Source organism: Rhinolophus sinicus, linkage group LG14, assembly GCF_036562045.2.
Source record: "Rhinolophus sinicus isolate RSC01 linkage group LG14, ASM3656204v1, whole genome shotgun sequence".
Classification (NCBI taxonomy): Eukaryota; Metazoa; Chordata; class Mammalia; order Chiroptera; family Rhinolophidae; genus Rhinolophus; species Rhinolophus sinicus.
This window is the reverse complement of record NC_133763.1, coordinates 23,999,039-24,010,244: the sequence shown is the minus strand read 5'-3', so window position 1 is coordinate 24,010,244 and position 11,206 is coordinate 23,999,039. Positions and strand designations below refer to the sequence as shown.

Here is an 11,206-nt window from a genome sequence, read left to right as displayed (position 1 = left end):
TGTTTTTAATATTTTCAACTTTTTAATGAAAATTACCTGTAACTTCTCCAAGTTACATTTCATGTTAATGAATTTGTCATCCTTGATACCATCAACTATCTTTCCTCTGTATGTAGACCAGAATATTTTTAAGTGAGAAAATATTCTTTATAAAGGGGAAGAGGTACATGGTAGTCTCAGAGCAAATTCTGCTAAAATAACATGTTCCTAAGTTTATTTCTTTATTGTTAAATGTAAAAAATATTTCAGCCCAGTTATTTTCACAGACATTACCTTTTTGTTTCCATTCAGAGTATCTTACTTTGACAAAAAAAGAATTATAACACTAAACATTTCAAATACTTTATTTATGATTCTCTTGAATATTCTGACAATTTTACATGCTGCAAAATTATAAGACTTCTCAACTTTATTTCATTCTGGTATAATGTATAAGGTTATCCAATTAGAAGTAGAAGCTCAATCAAAACTTTTTTCTCCCCACAAATTTAGATATTAAGCACAAATTATAGATCTTCAAATTAATTTTGTATACATTAGAGCAGTCATTAATTTATTCAATTATTCTCTTATTTTCGTACAGAAAATTTTCTCTTTTTTTAAGTTTATTGGGGTGACAATGGTTAGTAAAGTTACATAGATTTCAGGTGTACAGTTCTGTAATACATCATCTATATATCACATTGTGTGCTCACCACCCAGAGTCAGCTCTCTTTCCATCACCATATATTTGATTCCTTTTACCCTCATCACCCCCTACAGTCTGGTAACCACTAAACTATTGTCTGTGTCTATAAGTTTTTGTTTTTTCATTTGTTTGTCTTGTTCCTTTGTTGTTTTCAGTAGTATGTACCACATATCAGTGAAATTGTATGGTTCTTGACAGAAAATTTTCAATCACCTTATTTCCAAGTTTTGTTTTCAATAATTGAAATTGCTTAAAGCCTCAAAAACTAAGTTTTTAATGTTCCGTGAGTTGTGTATGTTGAGGGAAAATTTCCCACCATATTTGAAAAATATTGTAATCATAATTTATAAGATTCATAAGTTCACACACATTGTAGGACTCATTGCAGGACCTGCATTCATAAGTTTACAAAGCAGTTTTTCAGTAACTCAAATTTTCCTAAACTATATTGGTTAAGGGCAGAAAAGACAAAAAGGCCACACCACCAAACTGAAGCATTTCAACATCAGCTGTGTCACCCCAGTTTTGTAGTTCGATTACTTACTGTTCATACAAAATATTTATAAACTTAGATAACTATAATATCTTGTATACTAAGTAGAGTATCTCCTATTTTATGAGTACAATTATATATTATGTGTCACCACTACCAATTCTAAGTATATTTTTTGCTCCACGGGTTTTTTTAATCCAGTAAGATTATTATTACATCATGATGCTGTGCTTCACCAAAATTTGTGTTTATATTACCATGACAAAAACAAATGATTTTATGTTCAGTATTGAACTTCTAAACTGAATTTATAACAGCTCTCACAAAAAAAGTCTTATTTTCAATCATCAACAGAATGAACTTCCAAGTGCTGAACTTTGATTTCAGGAATTGGACGAAACAAATCAAATTTTACCAGAATTAACTGATTTTCTTTGTGAAACATCTTAGAACTGACACAAAACTAGCTTCACTAAGTTCTTGCAAAGTTCTTCTCTTGTTAATGGAGGCAACACATCAACAGGTTTGTTTCACACTTGTACATTCATCAAAATTGCTTGAAATTGACAATAAATGAAATTTACTTAGAACACTCATTTGATCTAAATGATGAGCTTTGCTTTATAGAGTGCTACATTAACACATCTTCTACAGCTGCTCATGTTAGCCTTCTTCTTAATTGACCCATGAAGCTTTGAGGCAGAAGCTTCTATGGTGATATGTATCTTCTGGTTTCCATGGCCAGTGACAACTTGTCACTGTTGGGAAAGGTAAAAGCAGTCAGACAATTTGAATGTCACACATTCTCACTACCTTCCATATTCATTGTTTCATTTTTCTTTGAACATGAATATTCATATTTTAGCTCATGACTACCAAAAGGCTTACTTAAAAATTTAAAAAGCATTACTAATCAATTAAATAAATAGATTTACACCACCAAGATAGGAAGAACCGAAGAGTAGGATGGCCAAGACACTGGTGTCTGATCATAATCTGTTTGCACATATGAGGTCAGACAATTAAGGTCATGAACTTGTTGCAACGATGTTACTAAACTTTTTTGATATCAGAGGGATTATTTATTATGATTTTATACCAACTGGACAAAAGTTAACCAAGTTTATTATTTGGAAATTCTGAAAAGGCTACATGAAAATGTTAGACGAAAGCGGCCTGAATTTTTTGCCAGCAATTCATGGCTTTTGCACACAACAATGCACCAGCTCACAAGGCACTGTTTGTGAGGGAGTTTTCAGCCAGTAAACAAATAATTGTATTGGAACACCCACCCTAGTCACTTGATCTGGCCCCCAATGACTTCTTTCTTTACTCGAAGATAATGGAAATACTGAAAGGAAGACATTTTGATGGCATTCAGGACATCAAGGGTAATACAATGACAGCTCTGATGGCCATTTGAGAAAAAGAGTTACAAAATTGCTTTGAAGGGTGGACAAGGAGCTGACATTGGTGCATAGCTTCCCAAGGGGAGTACTTCGAAGGTAACCATAGTGATATTCAACAGTGAGATATGTAGCACTTTATCTAGGATGAGTTTGCGAACTTAATTGTCATACCTCTTAGAGCCACTGGAATGTTGCCCTTAAAAGAAGGTCAGCCACATTGGGCCTGAGGGCCGTGGAACATGAGGTGGTCAGTTGTGTCTTTGCAATTAACACATGACAAGATGCACTGCAGAAGCAACTCGACAAAATGAAAGTTCCCAATTCCAACTTACGTTATTGCAACCGTTAATAACAATACTTCGTTGAGAAATGAAGAATTCCAAGCAAATGTAAAACCCAAAAGGACCATTGCAGGCACACAGGAAGGTATGATAATCTGACCTGCAGTAAAACTGCACCCACTATGTATCTCTTCTCAAACCTAGAGGCTTTATATAACCCATACTGTAAATTGTTTTCCCTGCCACTGTTTCAAAGGTAAGGTAAAATAGCAATTATTTGTCTTTTCATATAGAAATTTATTCATTCTATGCTTTCAGAAGATTTTCTTATTTAATTAAAAAAAATATTTTAGTGGAGATCAAGTAAGCCCAACACCATGGTCCGTGTGTGTGTGTGTGTGTGTGTGTGTGTGTGTGTGTGTGTCTAATAAGCATTCCACATTAGCAGCAAGTCAGATTCATGATGAAAAGGCTCCTAGAAATGGAAGGTGAGTTAATTCAGGGAACAATAAAGTGCCACAGAAATACACAGGTTGAAATAGTCAAACAATGATATCAGTAAGAGGAAATTTCTGTGCCTACTCATTGGATTAAAACATAGAACAGCTCTTGAATACATAAAGATTTTTAAACAGTCCTCCTTAATGAACATGTATTGTTAATAGAAATTGCAAAGTTCCATCAACTTTTAACGCAAATAGGTTATAAATTGCTTCTCCCATTTTTCTCTTTTATAAGAACATGTATTAAATCAAGCAAGAAGCAGAGCAAGATTAAGGAATGCTATGATCAAAAATTGTGCTTTTAGCAGCCTAATGCTAAAAAAATTGGGAACTTGAGGTTAATTTTCCTCTAGAGGAGAAAACAAGGGGTGAAAATTGTTGCTACTTCTAGAGGTTTTTTTTGATGATTTACAAATAGCTTAAATCTAATATGTTGTTTTCTAAACTCGTTATTTTAAAATCAAATGTCTCTAATATTTTAAATAAATAGTATTACATTTCATGAATCTTTGAGTTGTTCCTCCAATAAAAGCATCTTATAGTATTGCAATCATTTTCTTGGGTCTTTCTAAAAGTCTTTTTTAGATTGTTTCAATGATAAGGAGCAGAGGAACAGATAATTACATCAAACTTCCAATTAATACTCCTGTTTGCAGCTGCTGCCTCACTACCACATATACTCACATATTCTGCCTGTGTTCCAAGGCTCCATCTTCCACAGCGTGCGTTCAGTCACTCTCTCATCTCCTGTGTCCTCTTCGAGGAGTGCTCCCAACTGTGGTTTCCTGAACCCTGCTTCTTCAGGTACCTTTCACAACCTACTTTGTTGCTTCTTCCGGAAGTGTATTGAACTCTCATCCATGTCCCTCATCCATTCTCCTCATGGTGTTTAACCTCTTCCCTCCAGGTACTTCCACAGCAGTGGGTCTGGCGAGGGAGAGGACAAAGATAGTGCCTTCAGTCTGGACTTTTAGTTGGAAGATGGAGGAAATTCCTTTAAAAAAACAAAACTGTTTTAGAAAATACTTCTGCAAAAAATAAGAAGGAAAAAGTTCTAATGTGTCCAAAGTGTTATTCTCAAGTTTATCCTAATTATTTGTTTTACTTTTTTTTTTCAATAATTTACCATTTTCACAAATTATGGCACATTTTTGTGCAAAAAATAGTAAGAGAATGACAGTGCCAAACTCCATGAAGTACAGAGGGGTTGTTCAAAGAAAAAGGAAGGGGAGTGGTCAACACAATGAGCAGAAACATGATGTCCTGTGACAACGTGGGCTTTGGAATCAGACAGGCTGTGTCCAAAATCTTGGATTTTCCACTTCCTGGCTGTGTGACTTTGGACAACTTTCCCAACCCCTCTGAGCTGTTTTCTCATGTAGGAAAAGGGTGAAATAAACTTCCTGTGGAAATTTGGAATGTCCAATGAGAAAACATATGTAAAATGTCCAGGTCATAGTTGACTACCAGTAAATATTGCCCCCAACCTTACACTGAACCTCTCTCTCTCTCTCTCTCTCTCTCTCTCTCTCTCTCTCTCATAGATATAGATGATAGATATAGATATAGATATAGATATAGATATAGATATAGATATAGATAGTTAGATATAGAGATAGATAGATACAGATATTTATAGATATGTATACAGACATATAGACATATATAGAGAGATATATAGATATATACAGACATATCAGTATATAGATGATATATTGGATTATATACTACAGTGAAAACAAAGAATCTCCAAGTTATAATTTCAATATTCTGTGAACAATTAACTCTAAAAATATCACTTATTCCATACCCTGGAAAGTATATTATATTTCTCAACAAAGAAAGAAAAAAAGCTAGAGCAGCAGAAATACCAGCATCATTTCATAGTCAAAGATTATCTTATAATTCTGGGTCAAAGAATAAAAGTTGGGAATCAAATACATGGTGATGGAAGGAGAACTGACTCTGGGTGGTGAACACACAGTGGGATTTATAGATGATGTAATAGAGAACTGTACACCTGAAATCTATGTATTTTTACTAACAATTGTCACCCCAATAAATTTTAAAAATAAATTTTAAAAAAGTTTAAAAAATAACTGGATGTTTAAAACAAACAAACAAAATCATGCACTCTTCTGTTCACAAGTGCTGTCACTTTTCCATTGTTTTGCAATTCTATGGATATATTACTTGTGTGCTTTTTCAACATCATTACACAGACGCTGAATTTCACTGGCATGTTTTACTTCTTATTGAGTGTTCTAACCATACATTGGAAGTTGTAACCGAAGCTATGTCTACATGGCATGGAATTAACTTCCTTGAACACCATTAATAATTAAAATAAAAGGTAGAGGAAAAAGATAAATAACTCAATAAAAGAATAGTTGTGTCATGCCAATATCTACACAATCAGAAAACATATCGATTAAAAGTGTTAAGCTTATTTATAGTGGCCAAGACAGGAAACAACCAAAGTGTCCTTCGATAGATGATTAGATAAAGAAGATGTGGTATACATACACAATGGAATACTATTCTGCCATAAGAAAACATGAAATAGTACCATTTGCAACAACATAGATGGATCTTGAGATTATTATGCTAAATGAAATAAGTCAGACAGAAAAAATCAAGAACCCTATGATTTCACTGATATGTCGTATATAACTGAAAACAATAAAAGAACTAGACAAACAAATGAAGAAACAAAAATGCATAGACACAGACAATAGTTTAGTGGTTACCAGAGAGTGAGGAGGGAAGTGGGTGGTAGATGAGGGTAAAGGGGATCAAATATATGGTGATGGAAGGAGAACTGACTCTGGGTGATAAGCACACAATGTGATATATAGATGATGTACTACAGAATTGTACACCTGAAATCTATGTAACTTTACCAACAATTGTCACCGCAATAAACTTTAATTAGATAAAAAAGTGTTAAGCTGATGTTTTTCTAATTAATGTAAACATTATTTTATGTTTTCAGAGTGAAATTACTAAATTCACTAGAAGTTACACTGAAATAATCCTGTACAGAGATCTGGGAGATTTTAGATCTAAGAAAGCCATGTCGATAGATTATTAAAGTGAAGGAGAACTGACTCTGGGTGATGAACACACAATGGGATTTATAGATGATGTAATACAGAATTGTACACCTGAAATCTATGTAATTTTACTAACAATTGTCACCCCAATAAATTTAATAAAAAAAATAAATAAATTCTAAAAAAAAAAAAAAAAAAAGTGGAGGTTGGGCCATTAGACACAACATTATCAATTGACATAATCACATTAGATAATATAATTCTCAAGTTAACCTTATTATTTGAACTGTTCTACCATTGTAGGTAGTGGAACACCAAATTAAATAGTAAATACAATCAGCATTTTAATATATACTAATGAATTTCATAAATCTCTCTCTTTCCATTCCATTTTTACTCTTTTTCCTTTGCTTCCTTTTTATCTTTAAAACAAAATGGGTCAAATACACTTTACCTAGAAGACTGTCAGCTCCAGAGGCTGTGTGACAGGAAGAATAATTAGTGAGGTACAATTTTTAATCTGCATTAGCTGTGTGACCCTAAACAACTTCTTAAAAATGGAAATAATAAAGCTTGGAACTGATCTGTCCTAATTAGAACTGTATCCCCAAATATTAAGAAAGTTCCTTTGCATAAAAAGTGCTCCATAAATATTCGTGAATGAATGTAATCCATTCATTACATGAATGAATTAATAACACCTGTATCATTGGGATTAATATAATGATTTAATCAGAAATGTCTAGTAGAGTAGCACATAAAAAGTGTTCAATAAAAGGCAGCGGTAGCTAAGAATTATTTATTGCAATTTACTTGCCCAGAAAAATTAAAAGAATAAAGTTAAAAATCACAGATCAATCACATGTAATATGCTGCCAGTTGAACTAAGCAAATTGCAATCCCATATCTTGCTCTGAATTCTCACAATCAAACAGACGTGGACATCTGTATTACATCCTAAGATAATTTTCATCAGTTTTACAATTCACATTGCAATAATATTCCCCCATTTAAAATGCACAGTTCAGTAGTTTTAGTGCATTCACATAGCATGTTACCATCACTACTATCTAATCATAGAAAATTTACTTAATAGAAAAGAGGAACCCCATGCCTGTTAGCAATCACTCCTAACCCACCCTGCATCGAACCCCTGGAAAAACATTAACCTTCTGTCTCTGAAGACTTATCTATTCAGAACGTTTTATATAAATAGAATCATAAAACACCTAGTCTTGTGACTGTCTCCTTCCACTTAGCATAATGTTTTTTAAAGTTCATCTATCCTGTATCATGTATCAGTAATTCACACAAACAGGTATGCCACAGTTTTTTTATCCATTCATCAATTCATAGCCCATGGGTTGTTTCCACTATTAGTAATGGTGCTGCTTATGGACATTTTTATACACTATTTGTATGACATTTATTTTCATTTGATTTGGATATACACCCAAGACTGTAATTTCTGCATCTCTTGGCAACTACATTTATAATAATTTAAGGAACTGCCATACTGTTTTCCAAAGTGGCTGCACCATTTTACATTTTCATCAGCAATGGATGAGAGTTCCAATTTCTCAAAATCTTAGCCATCAATTGTTTATTATATCCATTCCAATGGGTTTGAATTGGTATTTTTCTGAGGTTTTGATTTACATTCCCTAATACTAATGATGTTGAACATCTTTTAATATTTTTATTAGACATTTATATATCTAATTTGTAGAAAGGTCTATTTAAGGAAGACCTAATTAAATAAATAAGAAATATATTCCATTCTTAAATTGTCCTTTTGTGACTGACTTATTTCGTTTAGCATAATGTTTTCAAAGTTTATCCATGTTATAGTATGTATCAGAGCTTCATTCCTTTTTATGGCTAAGTAACATTTCATGGTATGTATTTACCTCATTTTATGTACACATTCCTCCACTGATAGATACTTGGATGATTTCCTATTTCCTATTGTTTAGACTATTGTGAATAAGGCTGAAATGAACATTAGTGTACAAATATCTGAGTTCTTGTTTTCAGTTCTTTTGGGTGGATGTCTAGTGGTAGATTGTTGATTCACATGGTAATTCTACATTTGGCTCTGAGAAACTGCCAAACTTTTTTTTACAGAGGTTGTACAAGTGTTCTGATTTTTCCACTTCCTCACCAACATTTGTGATTTTCTGGGGTTATTATTATTATTATTATTATCATCCTAATAGGTGTGAAGTGGTATCTCATTGTGGTTTGATTTTCATTTCCCTAATGACTAAATATATTCAGCATTTCTTATGTGCTTATTGACCTTATGTATACCTTATCTGGAGTAATGTCTATTCAAATGTTTGCCTATTTTCAAAATTGGGCTCTTTGTCTTTTTGTTACTGAATTTCAGGAGTTTGAAAATGTATTCTAGATATTAAATTCTTATCAAATATATGACTTATAAATATATCCTACCTTTCTGTAAGGTGTCTTCACTTACAGATGCACAAAAGGTTTATTTTAATGAGGTTTAATTCATCTATTTTTTTTTCTTTTTCTACTGATGCTTTTGGTGTCATATCTAAGAATCCATTACCAAATAAAAGGTAATGAAGATTTACCACTATGATTTCTTCTAAAAGTTTTATGGATTTAGCTCTGACATTTATGTCATTACCCATTTGGAGTTAATTTTTGTATACTCATATGGTGTAAGATAAGGGTCCAAAGTTATTATTTTACACATGGAAATCCAGTTGTCCCAGAACTATTTGTTGAAAGGCTATTGTTTTTTTTCACGTTGAATGGATTGGACACCTTTGTCAAAAATAAATTATATACATATATATACTCTCAATTGTATTTGATTGGTCTACATGTCTATCCCTGTGCCAGTACCACAGTTTTGATTAGTGTAACTTTGTAGCAAGTGTTGAGATTGAGATGTATAATTCCTCAAACTTTGTTCTTTTTTATTTTAAAATTAGTTTTAATATTTGTGGTCCTGTACAATTCCATATGTGTTTAGATTTGACTTTTACTTATGAAGCTATTGAAATTTTATAAGGATTGTATTGACTCTGTAGATAATTTTAGGTAGTATCAAAATCTTACCAATGTTAAGTCTTCTTATCCAAGAACATCTGATGTCTTCCTATCTATTTAGGTCTTCATTAATTTATTTTACTGTTTTTTGTAGTTTTCAGTATACAGATCTTTTCTTTCCTTGGTTAAATTTGTTTCTACGTATTTTATTCTTTAAATGTTGTTGTAAATGGGATTACTTTCTTAATCTCCTTTCAGAATATTAATTGCACATGTATAAGAACATAACTGATTTGGGGGTGTTAATTTTGTATCTTGCAACTTTACTAAATGTATTTATTAGCTCTAGTAGCTTTTCTTTGACTTTTTTCTATATATATAGTACAATATCATTTGCAAATAAGTATAGTTTTGCTTCTTTTTCTAACAATTTAGATGACTTTTTTTTTTACTTTTTTTTTTTTAACTTTATTGGGGTGACAATTGTTAGTAAAATTACATAGATTTCAGGTGTACAATTCTGTATTACATCATCTATAAATCCCATTGTGTGTTCAACACCCAGAGTCAGTTCTCCTTCCACCACCATATATTTGATCCCCCTTACCCTCATCTCCCACCCCTACCCCCCTTACCCTCTGGTAACCACTAAACTATTGTCTGTGTCTATGAGTTTCTGTTTCTCATTTGTTTGTCTTGTTCTTTTGTTGTTTTTGGTTTATATACCACATATCAGTGAAATCACATGGTTCTCTGCTTTTTCTGTCTGACTTGTTTCGCTCAGCATTACTCTCTCAAGATCCATCTATGTTGTCACAAATGTTCCTATATCATCTTTTCTTACCGCCGAATAGTATTCCATTGTGTATATATACCACAACTTCTTCATCCATTCATCTATCGAAGGACATTTTGGTTGTTTCCATGTCTTGGCCACCGTAAATAAAGCTGCAGAGGACTTGAAGAGACATTTCTCCCAAGAGGACATACAAATGGCAAATACACATATGAAAAAATGCTCAACATCACTAATCATCAGAGAAATGCAAATCAAAACCACAATGAGATATCACCTCACCCCAGTCAGAATGGCTATCATCAACAAGACAAATAATAACAAATGTTGGAGAGGCTGTGGAGAAAAAGGAACCCTCATACACTGTTAGTGGGAATGCAGACTGGTGCAGCCGTTATGGAAGGCAGTGTGGAGGTTCCTCAAAGAATTACGAATAGAATTGCCATATGACCCAGCAATCCCTCTCCTGGGTATCTACCCAAAAAAATCTAGATGACTTTTATATCACTTTCTTACTTAATTTCTCTGACTATAAACTCCAGTACAATGTTGAATAGCAGTGGTGAAAACATTAAGTGTTTTCTAATTTATTTTGTGGTTTCTTCTTTGACTTATTTGTTGTTGTTTAATTTCCACATATTTGTAAATTTTCTACTTTTACTTCTGGACTTGATTTGTAGCTTTATTTCATTGTGACCTGAAAATGATCCTTAGTATAATTTCAATCTTTTGAAAAATTATTGCAACTTGTTTTGTGTTCTCACATACAGTCTAACCTGGTGAAATTTCCATGTACACTTGAGAAGAATATATATTCTACTATTGCTGAGTGGAGTAATATATATATAAAATCTGTTAGGTCTAGTTGGTTTATAGTGTCATTCAAGTCATATGAAGATTTAATATTATGTTATAACAGCATAAGTAGGGAGGGAGATGAATATGTATAGGCA

General features: G+C 32.7%; 1 long non-coding RNA gene across 1 annotated transcript in view; it reads right to left on the bottom strand.

Moving 5' to 3' along the window:
• Positions 1-328: 328 nt before the first annotated feature.
• LOC141568580 (uncharacterized) overlaps positions 329-11,206 on the bottom strand; it is a 34,630-nt gene continuing 23,752 nt past the window's right edge. The window contains exons 2-3 of the long non-coding RNA XR_012491740.1: positions 4,059-4,368; positions 329-1,939 (exon numbers count right to left, since the gene is read on the bottom strand). This is a non-coding gene — a long non-coding RNA (uncharacterized LOC141568580). The remainder of the gene's footprint in view (positions 1,940-4,058; positions 4,369-11,206) is intronic.